The sequence below is a fragment of the Artibeus jamaicensis genome, unplaced genomic scaffold (assembly GCF_021234435.1).
Source record: "Artibeus jamaicensis isolate MK-2021 breed Jamaican fruit bat unplaced genomic scaffold, CSHL_Jam_final contig_373, whole genome shotgun sequence".
In the NCBI taxonomy this organism is placed as follows: Eukaryota; Metazoa; Chordata; class Mammalia; order Chiroptera; family Phyllostomidae; genus Artibeus; species Artibeus jamaicensis.
This window is the reverse complement of record NW_026521807.1, coordinates 11,975,641-11,998,293: the sequence shown is the minus strand read 5'-3', so window position 1 is coordinate 11,998,293 and position 22,653 is coordinate 11,975,641. Positions and strand designations below refer to the sequence as shown.

At 36.8% G+C, this 22,653-nt stretch overlaps 1 pseudogene; it reads left to right on the top strand.

The window, feature by feature from the left end:
* The first annotated feature begins 347 nt into the window (after nucleotides 1-347).
* On the top strand, nucleotides 348-735 carry LOC119059818 (40S ribosomal protein S24-like; annotated as a pseudogene).
* Nucleotides 736-22,653: the final 21,918 nt, after the last annotated feature.

Below are 22,653 nucleotides of genomic sequence, written 5' to 3'. Positions count from 1 at the left end.
GGAGGGTGAGACACTGGGGTCATGCTGTTTTTTGGTCAAAAACTGCTGAACACTCAGTGTGGTGTGGGCAGGTGTGCTCATAAATCACTCATTATGAAATGGGCAAGCACGTTGAAAGAGTCTTAAAAACTTTTTGCTAAAGCTAAAGGCAGCCTCTCACACAACGCCAGCTGGTACACTGATACAGATGAGTTCTTAGAACACACACCTACCAGGGAAAGCCTGTAGTACAAGGGGCCCACCCTCCAGAAGATAATTCTGGTTGTTTTGGGGTCTCCATCTTAAACTAATTACTAAAGTCCTGCAGCAGCTTTTGCTCCCTAGCTGTTTCAAGATCAGACACCATAATGAACAACATGGTGACTATCCAGACCAAGAAGTTCATGACCAAAAGAATACTTCAGTGGAAACAAATGGTCGTTGACGCCATTCAACCTGGAAAGGCAACATTACCCAGCACACAAATTCAGGAAAAACTAGCCAAGTTGCGTAAGACCACCAGACGTCATCTTTGTGTTTGGATTCAGAACCCATTTTATTGTTGATAAGACAAGTGGCTTTGGCATTATTTATGATTCTTTGCATTATGCAAAGAAAAATAAACCCAAACATAGACTTGTACAACATGGCCTATATGAGAGGAAGACTTCAAGACAGTAGAGAAAGGAACATGAGAACATGATGAAGGCAGTCAAGGGGACTGCAAAGGTCAATGTTGGTGCTGGGGAAAAGTGAGCTGGAGATTGAACAACAAATGGAGTAAAGATTCTTCAGTGATTTTATCTGTGGTGATTATCCAGACGTTTTTCATAAGAGGGTTCATAAACTAGCAACTTTTATGTGTAGAAAAATCCTGCAGTGCACCCAAAAATATCTTTAGTCCATCTGACAAGTAGATATAATTTTGATATATTCACACTGTGTGGCTATTGTTGCTTTGGCTATTGTCATTTTTTATTTGATAGTCTAAAGGAAAAGAGGTTAGTGTTCCTGATAAATAGTCAGTATTGCACATTTTAAAAATTCTTATGGGACACTGGCTGAAATTCCTTGACTTAGAAGGATTTTAGTAAGCATAGGGAGACAACTATGAAATTATCTATAGTGCTTGATCTCATCAAATAGATGTGAATGAAATTTCACCCAAATTTAGGTCATTACCATTCAGTGGCACAGAGTTTTCCCAAATTGAGTTTATTAAGATTTTTTTTCGGATCAATCTATTTTTAAAAGTATATCCTATAGAAAAGTGTGCCATGACATCATTTCTAACATTTTGGTTCCCACAAATGATTAGCTCTACCATTGGATATGAAGCATAAATAAGAGCAAAAGATCATAAAATGAGACCACATTGTCCAAACATGCTATGTATGCCTTGGCAAAGAGAATATGTATAATCATATGTAACTTGCCAGAGAACTGGGTTAATGTTGGCACAGAAAAGACTCCTGTTGAACAGACCAGTCAAGGAAGGTTAACAGTGATCCCCTTGAAGTAAGGAGACCATATAATTTATCATCTAAATTGGGACTCTTTTAAGAGTGGAAGGGACACTACTAATAATTACACTAGGCTAATAGATGTGAACTAGCAGTCTTCCAGGAAACTGGATGTATCGTTGTCCTATAAGAAAGTCAATTCACCATTTCCTCTGTAAAATTTCTTTTATCTAAATGACCAAGGGGGTAAAATATGAAAAGGCCTGAACTTAAAAAGAAGAATGTGCTAAAATCCAGGACTCTTGAAAAAGCATACTGTTAAAATTATTAATAAAGTCAACATATCAAGATGTTTATTGTTAGGGCCATAACTGCCACATTCTAAGAGAGTTAACTTAGGTATTGAGGTGCTGCTCTGAAACTTATCCACCTTAAAAACAGGGCCCCTCCCATATTGCTGTGGAGAGTCTTGGCTTCCAGGGTACCATGAAGGCTTTCTGGGCCAGGTCACGTGCACTGGTATTAGATTTTGTTCTTTAAATTGAACATATAACATGAAATTCACTATTTCAAAGGAAGACTCATAACCATTAGGGAATCAATAGACCTTTCCCACTCCCTTCTGCCCTAGGCAACTCTTAAACTGCTATCTGTCTCTTTATATTTGCACTTTCTAGATATTTCATAAAAATAAAACTATATATAACCTTCTCTATCTGACTTCTCTCAGCAGAATAGTTTAAAAGTTCTTTCATATGGTAGCATGTATCAGTTACTTTTCATGGGTGAGTAATACTCCATTGTATGGATTTAACAGTTTGATTATCTATTCATTTGTTGATGGACATTGAGTTCTATTGACCTTTTGGCTATTTTGAGTAGTGCTGTTATGAACATTTATGTTTCAGCACCTGTTTTCACTTTTTTTTTGAAGGGAGAGTATACATCCAGGAGTGGAATTTCTGGATTATATGGTCATTTTATGTGAAACTTTTTGAGAAACTGGAAATAGGAAGACCTAATACCCAAACCCTTATTGTACCAATGGATTTATTTATTCAATAAAGCAAAGTAGGAAATTTTGCAGGAGGTTTTAATTAAGAATTTTCTCTGGTTTGTACATTTTTCTTGGTGATACAGAGTCTCTTTTATTTCTGAAATTTATTTTGAGTTTACCAACATTCAAAGTTTATAAAAGGAGATATCACTATGTATTTTTGTTTAGTATTTGTGAAACACCATTCTTTAATGCTGAAGTTTTAATATCTTAAGAACAGATTACTTCTTTGTTTTGATAATAAACTGCTAATATAAAAAGAAACTATCTTAAAATATGCAAATAAGCACACTACTTTTTTCCTTCTTGTAGAAATATTATTCTTATCTTTATGAAATAATATTTATTATTTTTCTCTATGTAATGGTTTACTTACTAGAAATAAATGTCTTCTTTACATAAGAACATAAGAACCACGTGTCTTTGGAAAGCTAACAGATAGGAGTCTGTGAATCTATCTTACTAATATTAATTCAAAAGTGTAAACAGAGGGTGGACTACCTTCCAAAATTAAATTGCAAATACTGTCATTTACTTTGTTTTTTTTTTTTTTGCATGAAAGGTTCAAGAAACAGGTTTTACCTTAGGTTTTCACTTTTTTTTCAACTAATGAGTGGACATGGGACGCTTAGAGGAGACCCAGGCAGTCACCGCCCATTATGATTTGATGGTGGTTTTGAATCACTTCCTAGCTTCACGAAGCTCAACTCTCTGCCTTTTAGAATGTTGTTCACTCAACATATTTGTTGTGTATTAATAGAAAAGACATTATATGGTTGTAAATACTTTGAACTCATATATAATAACTTCTTTTAAAATAGCTATTTGGGGGAGATAGATATATATGAACTATTTGTATTCATGATTATACAAGGGCCAATTAATCATATTTTTATACTTTTTTATTCTAAGATATCAGGTAAAAACATTCTCTACCTTATCCTTTATCAAGAGAATTTAGAATATTTTTGACTTTCCATTATTGTGGCATTTATTTTGCAGAACAATTTAACTTTCCACTTATGCTCCCAAGCAACACACCTGTATTAATTAAATAAGACAATTACAATTTTGCTTTATTAAATTTTAAATGTTTGCTGTGTTATAAAACTAGTGTATAAATAATAATAAAAACTCAAAATCATAATTAATGAAATGATTAGAGGCAATAGCAGTGACAGAAATGAACCAATTAGCAAGGGCAGCTCATGTTTCATATAGACAGAAAATGTGTACCACACACTGGAAACCTTGTCGGAGGTCAGCACTTCGGTCAGATAATTAATTTTTATTATTTTAGAGATCCATGCTAGTCATATTGTGTGCAGGTCTGTGTGTATGCTTGTGTGTTTTTATATCTCTTTATTATTTGATAGGACCAACAGTAGAATGCAGATTATTTGTTCAAGATTTTTTCAGTTTTGTTCAAATACCACCATTGTAAACTCTGAGGTCTGAACATGATACTTGGTGTTCAACGTTGAAAAGAGAATGGTTACCAAAGGAAAATCACTCTGAAGCAACAGCCTCTTTTGACTGGGAAAGAAATAAAAATAACCAGGAAGAGAGAACAGCAGCAGAGGGGCAGCATCTGTTTTACTTTTTTAGGAACCTCTTGTGGTGGACCTATTCATTAAAATTCCAGTGTGCCTGTGCTGGATTTCTGTGAAGCTGCATTTAACCCTATTAGACTTGGAGTTGATCAAAAGAGAGCAGGAGAGAATGAAGGAGAGTGTCCCCATTATAAATATTTGACGTCTACTACATTAGAAAATATCTACTATAGGACTGTAAACTTTCAGGCACAGTGACATTATGAGTATTTTTGAACATCTTAGATACTACACACTGAAAACATCATGAAATAAAAATAATCTCTTCACACTTCCCAGCTGGCTGTTCATCGACTTTCTCTTTTCCCACATTTATGCATGAAGTGTCCCTTCACAGCCAGAAACCCTGTGGTGTTTTTTTTTTAATTTTTATTTTTTTGGCTCTGATTTGGACAGTAACTTGCTTATTTTCAGAGTTAACGGCAGAAAGCAAAGAAAATGTAGTCCATTAGTGTGTTACATTATGTAAGAAAACAAGATTGCTAAATACCGCCATTCAGTATACTTTCCAAGCATTTATTTAATCCTTTTCATATCAAATCAAACAGCCCCTGAAAAATAGAGTTGGAAAAAGTTAAGTTTCAGTATGTCTTAGTGGGGCTGACCCACTTATCTAGACTTTCTGTAAACCCATGCTTTATCAAGAAACTTTCAAGGGGAAATATATATATGTGTGTGTGTATGTATACATATATATGTTTAAATAATCACAGCAAATATTGAATACTAACTGTCCTATATTTCTTTCCTTTTCCCCCTCTAAGGGAAAAACAGTGTAGGGATTAATTTTCCTCAAGGCTGTGTATATGAGTGTGTGTGCCTGTACATGTGTGTGTTGCAGATTTAACAAACAATGACAATAAAAAACAAGTAAAGTGGGCTTCCTGACCAAAATGGTATATGATCTAGAAAGTTGCTTTGAGGTTTGTCAGGTGCAAGTTTTATAATGGACGCAGGTGTGAATCACATTGCTAGCTTTTAGGTGAGACTGAAGCCTGCGGTCTTCAGAGGGCTCCAGAGGACTTGCCAGGACCAAGGAGGACTTTTCTTCCTTAGCTAGGGGATGCTCTTGCTAGTACGCTATTTCAAAAGCAGGATTAATGCTAGCTTCCAGGATGATCATTCCAAAGCAAGGTTTTTATTTTGCTCAGAACAATTAATAAAATTATGTTATCCTAGAATTAAGGGGTATCTTCTCTCTGTTCATGTAAAAGCAGACAAATAATATATGCTGATGCACTAAATATATGTGTGTATGTATGTGTATATATATATATTTATATGCAGTTATACACTTTTTCTATACATCTTTATAAATGCATACAGGGGTGTTCAACCCACAGCCCTCATGGCTATGATGGCTATGAATGTGGCCCAACATGAAATCATAAATTTACTTAAAACCTTTTTTTTTCCTCATCAGTTTTCATTAGTTTTTTTTGTGTTTAATGTGTGGCCCAAGACAGCTCTTCTTCCAGTGTGGCCCAGAGATGCTGAAAGTTTGGACACTCCTGAATATTTCAGGAATACCTTAGCAAAATACCCTTGCAACCAGTAACAGTGCTTCACCGGGGAGCTGATTTGAATTGGGGTGATGGTCACATGGGACTAAAGAGTTCTCTGTAATGCTTGTAATTTAATGCAAATGCATAAATATGTCATTTTGGAAATGACATATAAAAATGACACATAAAAATTAAAATAATTTCAGAAGTTATCTTCTAGGTTCTTGCCCTTCAATAGAATATGTAAGTTATTTAAAAGAGCCTGTTATTTTTTCACTCAAAAGTTTTTGTTGATTGAAAGTTTTATTCCTGGTTATGGCAGTGTTTTCTAAATCCCAGGGCAGAAATATTTCATTTGTCTCTAAGTTAATTAAGAGAACATGGTATCTCATAGTATTTCTTTTAGTTGTTTTTGTTGTAAAGGTAAGTGTAAGTGAAGAATGCTGGGCAACATATCATGAAACAATGGGGAGTTGCTGAACATTTTTAAGAAGTAATGACAGCATTCAGAATAATTTGATCATCAGCATCCAGAATAACCCTGGTTTATTTATGGAATAAAGTGTAAGAGCAAGAGTAGGAACAATACTAGATTTTGTGTATAGAAAGGCATTAATTGTAATTGTTGTAGACCACTCTGCCTGGTTCTAGGAATTGTAACTCTACCCCTTGTGGCTAAGGCTGAGGGACCACCTCAGGAATGCAAGCTGCACAAGACAAAGCTTGTCTCTGGCAGCAAACGCTGCCTCAGTTCCTCTCCCTGCCCCCAAAGCTTGGTCAGAAGTCAATGATGGGTAAGACCCCTCACAGCGGGGGGCAACCTAAGCCAGATTCAATCACTTGGGAGGCCATCATGGAAGGACTTGGGGGGCTGCAACAAAGAGCAATGGACTCTCACCCCCGGCTTTGACAAAGCCTGAGTCCCCATGTTCTCTGGGAGAAGCGCTTCCTGGCTCTAATCCCTTTAAGCCTGAATACCTGATAGGGAGAAGTGCAGCTCCTTTCCTTGCTAGAGCATGTCCTGGGGAACAATCTGGCATCACAAAGATTTCTTGACAAACCTGTGAAATCTGCTCTGCTAAGAGTGCTTTCATTCATGTGTTAAGGGTTCCAGCAGGAAACCCTAAAACTCTGCTCCTGACAGACTCTGACTCATACTAAGCCCTCAGATTTCTTTGAAATGTTATCTACTGTTTGATCCTTGCCACCCTGTATTCCTGTGCATTAAAACCCAATAAAGGGCCCTGGAGAAGGGGGTTTGAGACTTTTTCTCCTTGGAGAAACTGGCCACTGCTGGCCTTTTTCCTCTGAGAAAATGGCCACTTCTCCTCCCTAAGCAGATCACATCATGTCTAGGTCATGATTAGTCTTATTCATGGCACACGGGGGGACTTGAGAGGAAAGTAGCCCCCACAGTAAATACCATAATCCAAAAGGCTAAGTTTGTAGGTAAAAAATGCAAAACATATCAAGAGTTGTACAATGAGGTTTTTCACCTCCATCTACATACAAGTAGCAGTCGCCTTCCATAGTGGTGCTTTTAAAATAGAAGACACAGTGGTACAATGCAGTACTTACAGAAGTGAAATAACCCAGTCCCCAGGCTCTTCGTGCAAGGGCGGTCACTTAGCTTTTCTCCTTAAAGTAAGACTGAATCAAGACTGTCTGTGCCAGATTGGCTGGAAGTACAGTATTGCATACTTTGGGGGACAACTAGTGTCCTGGATAGTTCAAGAATTTTAAGGGTTATGCCAACCAAAAGGAAGCCCTTCTCCAGCAGCACTCCCAGGTATAGATGAACTCTGTATCAGCTTTGGGCCCTTGACTGATATCAGTCTGCTTTTCACTGACATGCTCTGCTGTTCTTTTTTTTTTTTTTTAAATATTTTATTTATTTATTTTTAGAGAGAGAGGAAGGGAGGGAGAAAGAGAAGGAGAGAAACATCAATCTGTGATTGCCTTTCATGTGTCCCCTACTGGGGACATGGCCTGCAACCCAGGCATGTGATCTGACTGGGAATTGAACCAGCAACACTTTGGTTTACAGTCCAGCACTCAATCCACTGAGCCACACTAACTGGGGCTGCTGTTCTTGTACTCTGTTCTTCTTCTACCTGCTAGTCCACGCAACAGCTAACTTTGTTGGCGCTCACTCATGTCGTATTTCAAGGGAAGATGTCTCTGGGGCCTGAGAGGCACATAGCTGTAGGTGTTCCTCAGTGCTCAGCCTTTTTATTAACACACAGCTCTTCTCCTTTGAGGCCCCACTGCTGGGCTGTTGTTTCAGTGTCTGCCCAGCTGAAAATCCAACTGTTAACTTTCTCACTCTTCCCTTCCATTGAACGAGGGTGTTAACTTCTGCCTCTGGAGTTTATTTTCCGGGTCAGACCTTGCTTCAATCTTTGTTAGGGCCCCTTCATTTATTAGGCTATATCTCCTTCTGTTCTCTTTTGACTAGTACCTTGCCTTCCTTTATGCTTACTGACAAGCCCTATCATACTCCTGATTCCTATATGCTTGCTTGCCTGGTTTACTTCCTGTGCAGGCTCTCTGACAACCACCACCCTTTGTCCAGTAGAACACACAGACCTTGCTACTGTATTAACAAACTGTTTAAAAAGAGGAGCATCTTGACTTTCTACTGAGAATTCTAAGGCTTGTTGATTGTGTCTCCTGAAATAAATAATTACTAAGAAAAATCAGATCATTAAGTTGTATAACCAAATAGATGAAGAGTTGATTCATGTTGAAAAGGATTTTTGTATAAAAACACAATTTAACTACCTTCAACATTTTTATTTTGAATTTCTGACCATGTCAGTAGGAAAAATTTCATTTATTATAAGCCTCACTTATACCATGATCATCAGTAGCTATGACATTAACATGACCATATCATAGTATGAACAGACCACCACCTCCTTCTTCAGGGAAAAGTACAAATTACAAATATGCTGACGAACCAAAGGCCATGTTTTTGGTTCACACACTCTAACTATTTAATACTGAAATGTCCATATTATTTTAGAAACTCTGATATAACCTCACAATAAATGAACATATAAAAAAGCAACAGTTGTGTGTGTGTATGGTAAATGACTTCATCCAAGACATACTAATACTGTTTACTGAGAGGATATTAGCATCAGCTTACACTTGATAGTATCGCTTCCTCTTTGTCTTCCTCTTTTGTCTGCTTAGCTGGCTGGGGTATGCCTGGATGGCAATTAAGCCTCTCAGTTCAGAAAGCTGGATACAATGGGCACATTCCTGATAGCCATCTTGTGTGGATCGATGTTTTTACCTACAGTAATCTTCTTGTAAGTCTTTAATTTCATCTTCTGTTTTTGTGGGCTCTAGGTAATCTTAGGTTATCTTAACCTGAATCTACATCCTAGTGCTTTATTCCTGTCACAATATCTTGTGACCCAAATCTCTCCTGGAAAAGCTGCTAAAACCAAGAAATAAGTGGAAATGGCAATTATGAGTGGGCTATGGCACATATTTTTCTTTTCAAACCTTTGAATTACTTGTTTTTAGCAGATCTATGATAACAGGGCTGTTAGGCTTGCAGAGATGTGGTTTAAACTTAAGTACTTTTGTCAAATTTTATTTTTTTATGAAATGTATTTCACTTCTGACATTTTACAGACAGCAGCTTTGAAGAATTCACATAGACCTTTGGCAACCATTGTATTTGCTAATGAACTAAAATTGATCTCTATATTTGAAAGATAATACTAAAAATATTATTTGATCGTAGTGACTAAATACCAAATGAAATTCTACATAATCCTGGATATACTAGGAATGCTTTATCTTCATTGTGAAATCACATTGTATAGCTCCTTGAAATTGTTTAATTCTTAAAGAAAGCAAATCAGATAAAATGAGTAGTGGGGAGGATGTTGGACCGAGTGAGCATCTGCAGACTGGAGTTTTAAGCTGGACTCTGCAAAACCTTGGGCAAGTCAATTTCCTTGGGACTCAGTTTTTCACCCATTGACCTGATAGAATAAGGTTATTTAAGGTCTCTTACAGCTTTTCCATCTCTAGAATCTGAATCCCACCAAACTGCTTTTTCATAGTCAGTAAAACATCTGAACAAAGCTGAACTGTGAAATATTTGACAAGCATTAACAGCATTGAATATATTTTAGTCATTCTGTATTCTGTAGAAGAAAAGAACATTTAAGAACTACCCCCACCCCTACACTAACCACCACAAAACTTGTATTTCTTTAAATTTGAAATGTTGTGCACTTACTCTAAGCTGATTGTATACTTTTTCTGGGTAAGGACAGAGACAAAATGCCCCAACCTTAATTTCAGAGGGCCTGTTGTGCTTTATAAACTCAGTAATACAGTGGGTTGGCTGGAGGTCTGGATCTGCTTAGGTGGTCTGTAGCCAAAACTATACTAGATTTATTCTTGATAAACAGATAAATCTCATGATCCTCAATCTCATGATTCTTACTGAGATTGTTTTCCCTTGGGGTTAGGAAAAAAAGAGAGAGAGAGAGAAAGCAAAACTGCCTGCAATATCAGAGCACCTGCTTTATTAAAAAACCACAGGGAGGTTCATTATTAAACTCTGAAATACAAGATCTTACTATAAATGAAGGATAGGAAACTGTGCTTTCTTCATTTTGACACCCTTATTTTATTGATATCAGCTCACACACAAAAATATACTTCTTTGTAGAATTTTATGGGTGGATTCAGAGTATTACCTTGTACAGAGAATGTTCACATAGTCATTAATAAAGACTCCTCCGTGAGGCAAATGTGTTCATTTTTATTGCCTTTTCATTTCTAGAGTCTGTGTAAAGTAACTGCCTTAAAAATGCCAGAAAAGACCATGGAAACAGGTAAAACGGACTTGCTTAATATGCCAGAAAATATCTACCTCTATTTTCACTGAAGGATAAAAATAGTACACGTGCCTATATTTGAAAATAAAAAGGTGTAAATAAAAATGCAGTTGTAGAAAAGATAACTTGGATTAATAATTACCGTTTATCTGCCTTAGTATTCACATGAGGCTAGCCATTAGCCACTTACATTAATCAACTTTTTGCCAAATGACCTCTGAGTTACAATACTTGATCTCATTTAATAATTTTTTAAGGGACAAAATATGTTTTGAAGAAATAAGCATTTTATTGTTTTATAAAGAAGAATATTCTCATAGCCTTTCTTTCTGAATAAACAAATTGTTCTGACCTCTCATGATGTTATTTTTTTAATATTGATGATTGGAATACTAAATAATTCAGTTTAATTTAGAAAGGGAAAAATAAAACTATTGCTACAATCCAGACATTTCAAAGCATTCAAGGATTGTGGTAGACAGCACATGTATTTTATCTAAACCTGAAGAAGAAATGAGAAAGGGACCATCCAGAGCAGGGAAGACTTTGGAATTACAGGTCTGTTATGAAGTCCTTGGCGAAATGATGGGGGACATACAGTGTTCACTTAGGCAGGTGGTGAGCCTGGTGACACCCTGCGGTTGTGATAGGCCTATGTACAGGCTTATCTAAAAAATGGGGACAATTGTAGAAAAGTAAATATGAGGCAGAAACAGTGAAAGCTGCTTGGAAGCCATTTATACTTGAAAATTATTTTGAAATATAAAGGTTATTTTTTGTAGTTGTTTAAGTAAAATACTAAGGCAGATTTTAGTGAATAACTACACAATCCCAGAGACAGGAATGTTATATTTTGGGGGGAGGGGACTTCTCATATTCAGGAAAATGCTCTTTTACTTATGGTATTAATTGGAATCAAACTTATTCCATGAAGTAAAATTTTTCTAGAAAACTGATAAAAGACAACCTATTAAGTTGTATGAGAAAAGATAATTTTACCCCAGTGAAAATGGGAGAAATAACACAAAAACACCAAGGCTTATATATATGATTAAAATAGTTTGTCACCATCAGTCACTTTCATTTTCCAACCAACACTATTTTAGAAACAATAAAAATAACCCATTTTATTTTACTTGAGTAATTACCTTCATCACAGTCATTCCCTAAACCGGGGAGAAAAGGCAATGATATTACAGCTGTGAGACCGGCTAAGGGACCGGTTGGTTGAATGCTGTGCAGTAGGCGAAGGAACCAGCAGATGCCTAGGTGGAACTTCCTCTTGACTGTGCTTCTGTTGTGAGCTGCTTCTTCAAGCACAGGTAATTTCAGGTTCACGTACGCAGGGGCTCTTTCTTTCTAGTTCTTGTAACCTAAACTTGCTAATACTATATAAGCAATGATGAGGCGCATTTTGATTCATTAGGTCTGTGGGTGCTATTTTATTTTAAAGACTGAAAAGAAGATAAACTTCTGTATTGGCCTAAATATTGATAGCTGGTGGTTGCAGGCAGCAAATGATAAAGTCATCTTCCCTATATTTGGCTGCTAACTAGATTCTGTTATGACTTTAGAAAATTGCTGCTCAGAGCTTCTTTTCCAGTCACAAAATAGGCAGGTGGTCATAGTAAGAGATAATGGAAAAGGGCAGCTTGGTAATGACAGAGGTGAAGCTGTCTCACGTATGACTTGATAGATCCACCAGGAAATGCTTAGGGTATAAGTGAGATAGAGGCTTCTGTGGTTGGAGAGAGAGGGAGAGGAAGAAGGAGGAGCCGGAGGGAGGGAAGGAGAGGGAGAGAGAGAGGGAGAGAGAGAGAGAGAGAGAGGGAGGGAGAGAGAGAGAGAGAGAAATGAACATACTTTAAAGCTTTGTTGTCTCCTCTATACTGGGTATGATTTAATATTGCTGATAAATTGGGTTAGGATAGAGATTCACCTCAGTAGCCATAATCTTTGTAGGGTTTAGTGCCCCTAAATGCTTAATCTGGCTCTGGGTACATTGCTTTTGTTTTGTTCTATTTTCTTTAATTTTTTTCTATATTATTCTAGACTTTTCACATTGTAGGTACCACCCCAACTGTTTATTAGAGGGACAACAGCAAAAAAATGTGGTATTAAATTGAGTTTGGTTTGCTCATCATGATGAGAAGAGTTAAGAGGAATACGACAACAGCAGTTTACAAAAATTGGTATAGAGACCACTAGTTCTCCAAGTGCTGTCCCTGGACCAGTAAGGACAGAACAGCAGTATTAACTGGATTTTGCCAAAAATGAGCCCCCTAGTACTGAGTCAGAAACTCTGGGAGTGGGCCCAGAAGTCCCTTTGGACAAGTTCTCCTGGTGATTCTGGTATGTGCTAATGTTTGAGAACTGTCTAGGGACCAGGCTTTTTTTTCTTTTCTTAGTTCTTCTTTTTGTAGTTTTTCGATATTGGTAAATTTGCTAAACTTTTCTGAGTCTCTGGTTCTCATGTCTGTAAAATGAAAGATGATCAACAATAGCCCTTCCAGCTCTAATATTCTGTGACTCCGGGATTCTAATTACTTGGTGAAAGAGAATATGTTAAGGACAAGCAATGCCTAGACATCTAGCTCTAGAGATAAATCTCATATATTGCTCAGTTTCATGCTCCTTCCATATGTTTAATGTGCAGTGTTCCTTCTCAATCTTCATTAGTTCTGTATTTTTCTTATAGCAGTTACAGTAAAATGAGCCTGCTAAATAACTCAAGATCAATTCCATTGTAACTACATAGAATGCATTATATTGATCTTACTTTTAATTGTTGAAGATGACACAAAGCATCGATGACATTATAAAATGGAATTTAAAAGTACACAACTTTTGGTGGGATAAGTTTCCCCAGATTCACCATAAACAGCACTCAGAAAGTACATAATTAAGTCTAGAAGTATTAATAACATGGCATAATGCCTTGTTTACATTATATTCAATATAAACTTATTCAAAAGTTTAGAAAGTGATCAATGTAATTATTCATAAGAATCTGCTAACACATACTCTGTAGCCCAGTGGACATTAGTTAGTTCAAATGGCCAAAGGGCATATGTTTTCCTTGTGAATTTCTCCTTATAAGAACTTTCAAATGGTACCTTCTTTTCAGTTTATTCTAAGGCATGTTACATGGTTTGGAAAGCTATAGCTTCTACAAAAAGTGCAAAAATGGATGACTTTAAAAATGCTAGAGATAATTGTCAGTATTTATATCAAACACTGAGATCTGGGTCTGCTCTAAGACCATAGATACTGGCAAGTGCAAGTGTTGAGATTCTGTATATTCGGGTTATAACAGTCCTGAAGACAAAGTGACTTTTCTTATCTCATTATTGAATAAATTTGAGTATTATCTGTATTTATAGACAAAATGTGCCAATTTTTAAAAGGCACACTAGTGATAAATCTGCTTTGATTAACTTGTAATTAGGCAGAGGATTCCTTATGTTAAAAAGTTAGCCCATCAGACATGTGTGGCCGAGGTACAATCTGACTTGTCTTGCCTCTGCCTGTTCATAACCTCATTCCACCACGCTGCAAACAATATATATACTTGGTTGCTTTGTTTAAAAGGCTCTGTCTATGTATGTGCATACTTTTTTCTTTATAAAATTTAATGCTAGTAATTGTAACCTAGTTTATGATTCCATGGAAGCAATTTGAATATGAGAGTGTCTTATTGTTTTTTATTATGTTATTTTTACATATAAATCAAGAAATTATTTTTAAAAAATACATGTAAACAAGGTTTTTCAGTAGCTGCATATAAAATTGTGTAACACTTTAATGGAGGGTGACTTCTGCATTTTTGTAGAAAATTATTGTACACTCTCATATACAATGAAAGATACCAAGTTGGCTTCTTTTGGCTTTCGGTGGACATTGAAATTCTTTGCATCAAAATCTGTTGTTCAAAATGTAAAAAGAAGACAATAAGTGGTCAGGTTTTCTTTTAGCGTGGCAATGCCATTTGTCCAGGAGGGGGAGCTCTCAGTCTGCAAGCGGCAGAGCTAACCAGTCTAGTATGTATCTTATCTGCTGCCTAGAAATTGTCTGACAGGAAAATATCAACACAAACCATACGATTTGCCGCTGGAGCACGCTGGACCTCATCTGCTTAAAAAGATGCATGGATATAGTCATCACAGTTCATAATTTAATAAACTGCTAAAAAACCCACACATTTTCATTTTAGCGACTTGGGTCTCACAACTAAATTCACATTGCTACATAGACATTTGAATTTTGCACTAATATGTCATGAGCACTGCACCCATTGCAAATTAATGAGTCTCTGAATAGCACTGTGTATTTGTCATTTGAATTTATGCTAATGCAATGAGGTCTCCTGGTGATGCTGATAGTCCATAGCAGCTGCTCGAACCACAGAATGTATGGGCATTTCCCTTCAACTTTATATTGCTACCTCTTTTCTGAGCTTTTCTGGCCTGTCACCGAGGCAGTAATCCTTTAGTGGGTTATTGATAGGGCTGCTAATTATCTTTGACTTTACACCATTGGCCTGACCCCCAACACTGAGCAGAGGTAATGTATCAATGTTGAGAGAATTATGTACATCACACCGTGACAGCCTCAGACCAGGAGGTCAGAAGGAGTTCATTGAGAACCAGTGGTATTTACAACGGATGTTGGTATGGAAATTGGTAATATTTTTCAGTGATATCATGTAATGTACCTCAATAGGTCATTCTAAGAAAGCGACTGTAATTTTTGTGATCATAATGAACAGCATTTATATATACATGAAAAAACAGTGGGTAGTACTTCTGGTTGTTTCCTCTTCTACTCATTCTGTTGTGATCTAAGAAAAAGGTCATGGCAATATTTCTGAGTTAGCAGGGCATCTGAGTCTTCATCACGCTTGTGCACATTGCCTGTTGGTCAAAGAGATGTGGTAAAGCTATTGGATCTAGTGAGGGGATTGCTGGTATAAGGAGCAAATGTGTCAGAGGGAGGTGTACAAATAACCATTTTTCATGGCCTGCAAGTCCATGTTATTTTTGTTCCCAAGTCTTAATTGTGAAGACACTTTTGTCTTAGACTAGTGTTTCCATTTGACCTGCTTCTGGAACAATGAAAGAAAGTATGTGGAGTTCATTCTCATAGATTCTGGAAATTAGATTTGGTGTTTAGAAATGTCATGGAAAAATTAAGCTAAGACATCAAAGTATACATTAAATTATACACCTTTTGAAAACTGTTACTGAATTTAAGAAGTGTTCTTTTTTTATTTTTCCTTTGGGGACAAAAAAGCATGCAAACTTTTTCTTTCAAATAAAAAACATTTTTAAAAAGGGTTAAACAAACAAATACATAACCCTGGTTAAAATGGAGCATTGTTAGCATTCATTCCTAGATTGTAAAAGAAGCCTATCTAAGTAGGAGTCAATTCCTGAATTACCGCCACGGGGTGAGAAACATTCCAAGGCAGATAGATATAATTGTTTGTTAAGTGATATCAAGAGGCAAGAAGTATAGAAGTAAAAGTAACCTATTAATCTCAAATAGTGCCCAAGAGCAAGAAGGCTCTTTTCTTATGAAAACTCATAAAAGGAAGGGGATTTTTATCCTGACTCCACAGCCTAGTAAGCTGCTCAGAGTGCAAGCCCCAGGAGATATAGGCCCTTCTGTTTTGCTCTACCTGATGGCGCGACCTAAGGGTTAAAGGGCATTGCTGGAGAAGGAAGCCTGCCTGAGAAGGCAGGCTGCAAATCAGTAGGCTCTTCACTACAGCACCTCCGGTTTCCATCAAGGCAGGGAGACGGTTTTCACTCTTCTTGGAAAAACTTTGAAATGTAAACTGTTTCGATTGATGGCTCCTTCTGGCCCTGGCAACTCTTTTTGGTAGCTGGTGCTCTTTCTGTAATACTTGTTAAAAATGTCTCTGTAGCAGAGTTGTTTTTATGTGATTTTTTTTTAAGTCAGCGCATGTGTGAGTACAGACAGGCTCTCATCTTGCACGGCAGAGACTGGCAGGTGAACACCTACTCCTGTTGTCCTTATTCATTTGCAATACTTTATAAGATTAGTCTCTTTGAAAGCTGTTTTCAGTCTAAACTGTCAATCCTTTTCAAATGTGGTCCCTCTAATAAGGAGTGACTTCTTGGCACTCCTGAGAAATGCTGTGGCCTGAGAGTCCCTTTCTTAGACCAGAGATGCACCCATACGTCTCTCACAACCTGCCCCCAAACCTTCTGCAACAAGGCTGTCTGGGGCCAGCTTCCAAAGACAAATGCACATCTAACTCAGCCTACGATCAGGCCAATCTTTACGGACACAACTTCCACCATCATTCACAATCCTGTGTTGGAAATTCCATTTTTGGTCGATCATCTATAAAACGACCGCATGTGATTTTTTACATTGTTGTAATATTCTTCAACTGCATTCACATGGAAAGAATGTAGGTGGTAAAATTAATCAATCTAATTATAGGGATTGATTTAGATAGTGAAATAGGTCAAACTGCACAAACTAGTGTGAAAAATAACCAATTTAGTCTAAATGATGACTGCTTATATTGATCTGATTTTAAATTATTTCTTTATCCGGTGTCATATAGACTCAGGTTTAGACATTACATATTCTTGTTTGTTGGGAGCTTATTTTTCCTGTGATCATTTTGGATATTGTGCTGTTCTCGGTTTGCTGCTTTTGCTTCTCTGAAAGATTATGCTCCCCTGCCTGCCCCAGGAAGAGGACAGCCCTGGGACCTGATGGTGGCAGGAGTCCCTCTCTCTCCCAGTGGTTTGCACTTGGAGTTCTCCACCTTGCCGGACATTCTCCCCACCAACAGTACATTCAGAGGCAGCCAGGCTGCAAATCAGTAGAGCTTTGACTTGCAAGTGCTAAGGCAGGCACTAATTAAGTGTATGATCTCAAGGGCGAGATGACATGCTAGCTGCACTTTTCTTCAGCCACAGGCTGCTCAGGTGCTTGGAGGTGCTTCTTTCCCTCCATTCTCATTCTCTCTCTCTCTGTCTCTCTGTCTGTCTGCCTCTCTCTCACGCACACCCCACACGCATTATATATACACACACAAGGTTAGACCGAAATTACTATACTCTGCTTATTCTGAGTTTTTAATGTTATAGGTAAACAAGAAATGTATAAAGTTATCAAAAAACTCTCAAACACATTTCTTTAGCAAATCATTTTTTACATTCAATATTATTTTATATTAGTTTATACTGGTTAGACAATCATACACTTTGCAAAGTGCTCCCCCTTGATATTTCCAGTACCCACCTGGCCCATACATAGTAATTACCTATATTACTGACTATATTCTTTATGTTGTACTTTACATCCCTGTGACTATTTCATAGCTATCAATTTTTACTTTTTTATTCCTTTACCTTTTTAATCCAGTTCTTCAACCCCTTCCTCTCTGACAACCATCAGTCTTAAACACATTTTAATATTATTTACTGAAATGCAGGAACATTAATCCCTTCCAAATCAATATAAAATATTTTAAATTCTTCTTATGACACTGGAATTTTAGGTAGCGACTGTTTCTATTTCATCTCAGCATCTGAGTACGTATGTACTTGGTACATTATGATTCCTGAGCAGTGTATACAAGTCCTACTTCAAGGTTCCTGCCTTCAAGATGCTTATAATCTAGTGTGGAAACAAAGAAACAATATAAGTAAACATAACAGGTGTAAACAATATAAAATTGTTCTTTTGTATCAAAGTAAAAAGTGCTAGATAATTTTTACTTTTAGAACAACATTCTAGATTTCTTATGTATAACTCTTATATTCTTTATTTTTTATAATATGTGGGAAAAAAGCAAATCAGAAACTAAATGACAGAATGGTCTACAAGGTCAGTGATTAGCTTACTTCTCTTTCCCTGACCCTCTTTTTCCTTTTTTCTTCTTCTTGGTCCTGTTAGGTACTTCAGAGATACACTGAGAACTTACCCCCATTGCCATGGCCAATATCTGAGCCAAGAAACCAAACAAAGGATGAGACAAAAGGGCAGAAGTCCTAGGATTGTTGGCTTTTCCAAAAAGGATAGTTTTTAAAAAAATTTATTTAAGTGTTCAAGTATAGTTTTCTGTCTTTTACTCCCATTCCAGCCCACCCCCTCCCCAATGCTCCCCTCCTCCCTCCCATTTCCACGCCCCTTAGTTGTTGTTCATGTATCCTTTATACTAGTTCCTGTAAATCCTTCCCTTTTTCCCCTGAAATTCCCTCCCCTCTCCCCTCTCATCACAGTCCCCCTGTTCTCTATATCAGTGTCTTTGGTTATATTTTGCTTGCTTGTTTGTTTCGTTGTTTAGCTTCCTGTCAAAGGTGAGATCATATGGCATTTGTCTTTCACAACCTGGCTTATTTCACTCAACATAATGCTTTCTAGTTCCATCCATGTTGTTGCAAAGGGTAGGAGCTCCTTCTTTCTTTCTGCTGCATAGAATTCCATTGTGTATATGTACCATAGTTTTTTGATCCATTCATTTACTGATGGACACCTAGGTTGCTTCCAACTCTTGGATATTATAAATTTTGCTGCTATAAACATTGGGGTGCACAGGTTCTTTAGGATTGGTGTTTCAGGGTTCTTAGGATATAATCCTAGCAATGGAATTGCTGGGTCAAAAGGCAGATCCATTTTTAGTTTTCTGAGAAAATTCCATACTGTTTTCCATAGTGGTTGTACCAGTCTGCAATCCCACCAACAGTGGATTAGGGTCCCCTTTTCTCCACAACGTCTCTAACACTTGTTGCTTGTTGCTTTGTTTATGATGGCCATTCTGACTGGTGTAAAGTGGTATCTCATTGTGGTTTTAATTTGCATCTCTCTGATAGCTAGCGATATTGAGTATCTTTCATGTGTCTATGGACCTTCTATATGCCGTCCTTGGAGAAATGTGTGTTCAAGTCCTTTGCCCACTTTTTAATTGGGTTGCTTGTCTTCTTAGAATGTAGTCATGTAAATTCTTCGTATATTTTGGAAATTAAACCCTTGTCTGAGGTATCATTGGCAAATATGTTTTCCCATATAGTTGGTTCTCTTCTTATTTTAATACTGTTTTCTTTAGTTGTGCAGAAGCTTTTTAATTTTGATGAGATCCCATTTCTTCATTCTTTCCTTTATCTCTTGCTCTAGGGGACATATCAGCAAAATGTTGCTGTGTGAAATATCTGAGATTTTCCTGCCAATGTTCTCCTTTAGGACTTTTATGGTGTCACAACTTATATTTAAGTCTTTTATCCATCTTGAATTTATATTGGTATATAGTGTAAATTGGTGCTTGAGTTTCATTTTTTTGCACATAGCTGTCCAGTTCTCCCAACACCATTTGTTGAAGAGGCTATCTTTACTCCATTTTATGTTACTGCCCCCTTTGTCAAATATTAATTGACTATAGAGACTTGGGTTTATTTCTGGGTTCTGTGTTCTGTTTCATTGGTCTATATGCCTGTTTTTATGCCATTACTAGGCTGTTTTGATTATAGTGGCCTTGTAATACTGTTTGGTATCAGGTATTGTGATCCCTCCTGCTTTGTTCTTCTTTCTCAAAATTATAGCTGCTATTTGGGTTCATTTATGGTTCCATATAAGTTTTTGAAGTGTTTGTTTGTAAAGTATGTTAAGTATGTCTGTAAAGTATGTAAAGTATATCACTGGTACTTTAATAGGTATTGCATTGAATCTGTAAATGGCTTTGGGTAGTACAGACATTTTGATGATGTTAATTCTTCCAATCCATGAACACAGTATATGTTTCCATTTGTTTGTGTCTTCCTTGATTTCTTTCTTCAGTGTTGTGTAGTTTTCTGCATACAGGTCTTTTACCTCCTTGGTTAGGTTTATTCCTAGGTATTTTATTTTTCTTTTTGCTATATTGAGAGGGATTTTTTCTTGATTTCTGCTTCTGCTGTTTCATTGTTGGTATACAAAAATGCCTTTGATTTCTGGATATTGACTTTGAATCCTGCTGTTTTGCCAAATTCATTTATTAGGGCGAGCAGTTTTTGAGTAGAGTCTATAGGACTTTCCATGTACACTATCATGTTATCTGCAAACAGCGACAGTTTTGTTTCCTCCTTTCTGATTTGGATGCCTTTTATTTCCTTTTCTTGTCTGATCACTGTGGCTAAAACTTCCAATATTATATTGAATAGAAGTGGTGAAAGTGGACATTGTCTTGTTCCTGATCTTAGTGAAAAGATTTTAGTTTTTGTCTATTGAGTATGATGTTGGCTGTAGGTCTCTCATATATGACCTTTATTATATTGAGGAATGCTCCCTCTATTCCCAATTTGCTGAGTGTTTTTTTATCATAAATGGTTGTTGTTTCTTATCAAAAGCTTTTCCCACATCTATTGATATGATCATGTGATTTTTTTGTCTTTGCTTTTGTTTATGTGATGTATTACATTTACCGACTTGTGAATATTGAACAATCCTTGCATCCCTGGAGTGAATCCCACTTGGTCATGGTGTATGATCTTTTTAATGTATTGTTGGATGTGGTTTGCCAATATTTTGTTGAGGATTTTAGCGTCTATGTTCATCAGCAATATTGACATGAAACTTTCTTTCTTTGTTATATCTCTATCTGGTTTTGGGATTAGGATGATGCTGGCTTCATAAAGAGTTTGGGAGTCTTCCATCATTTTGGATTTTTTTAGAATAGTCTGTGAAGAATAAGGGTTAGCTCTTCCTTAAATGCTTTATAGAATTCTCCTGTGAAACCATCCGGTCCAGGGCTTTTGTGTGTTGGGAGATTTTTGATTACTGCTTCAATTTCATTTGCTGTTATGGGTCTGTTTCGGCTCTCTGCTTCTTCTTCATTAAGTTTTGGAAGATTATATTTTTCTAGAAATTTGTCCATTTCACCCAAGTTTTCAAATTTCTTGGCATACAGTTCTTCATAGTAATTTCTTACAATCCTTTGTATTTCTGTGGTGTCAGTTGTAATCTCTTCTCTCATTTCTGATTGTGTTTATTTGTGTCCCCTCTCTTCTTTTCTTGATGAGCCTGCTTAAAGGCTTGTCTATTTTGTTTATCTTTTCAAAAAATCAGCTCCTGGATTCATTGATCCTTAGAATTGTGCTTTTAATCTCTATGTCATTTAATTCTGCTCTGATCTTGGTTATTTCCTTCCTTCTGCTTGCTCTGGGCTGTCTGTGTTGTTGTTCCTCGAGTTCTTGTAAGTGTAGGGTTAGTTTGTTTGTTTGAAATGTTTCTATCTTTTTTTTAGGCAAGCCTGTTTTGCTATGAACTTCCCTCTCAGGACTGCCTTCACTGTGTCCCCTAAGTTTTGGGTTGTCATAAGTTCATTTTCATTTTTTTCCAGAAAACTTTTTGATTTCTTCTCTAATTTCATTCTTGACCCATTCATTGTTTAATAACATACTATTCAATCTCTATGATTTTGGGTGTTTTGGGTCTTTTCCCTTGAGGTTGGTTTCCAGTTTCCATTCCTTGTGGTCAGAGAAAATGCTTGGTATGATTTCAATTTTCTTAAATTTGTTGAGGCTTGTTTTGTGTCCTATCATGTGGTCTGTCTTTAAAAATGTTCCATGTGCATTTGAAAAGAATGTGTATTTAGCTTCTTTGGGATGAAGGGCTCTATATATATCAGTTAAGTCCATTTCATCTAGGGCATTGTTCAGTGCCACAATATCTTTGTTGATATTTTGTTTGGAAGGTCTGTCCATTTTTGACAGTGGGGTGTTAAAATCCCCAACTATAATTGTGTTGCTGTCAGTATCTTTCTTGAAGTCCTCTAAGATTTTAAAAATATCTTTGGGTGCTCCTGTGTGGGGTGCATATATATTTACAATGTTTATGTCTTCTTGGTGAATTCTTCCCTTCACTATTATGAAGTGACCTTCTGGGTCTCTCTTTATGACCCTTGTTTTGAAGTCTATTTTGTCTGATATGAGTATTGCTGCCATGGCTTTTTTTTTTTCCCTGTCTGTTTGCTTGGAAAATTTGTTACCAGCCCTTAACTTTCAGTCTGTGATGGTCTTTTGTCCTGAGGTGGGTCTCTTGTAGGCAGCATATGTGTGGGTCATGCTTTCTTATCGATATAGCTATTCTATGTCTTTTAATTGGAGCATTTAATTCATTTATTTTTAAGGTTATTATTGATAG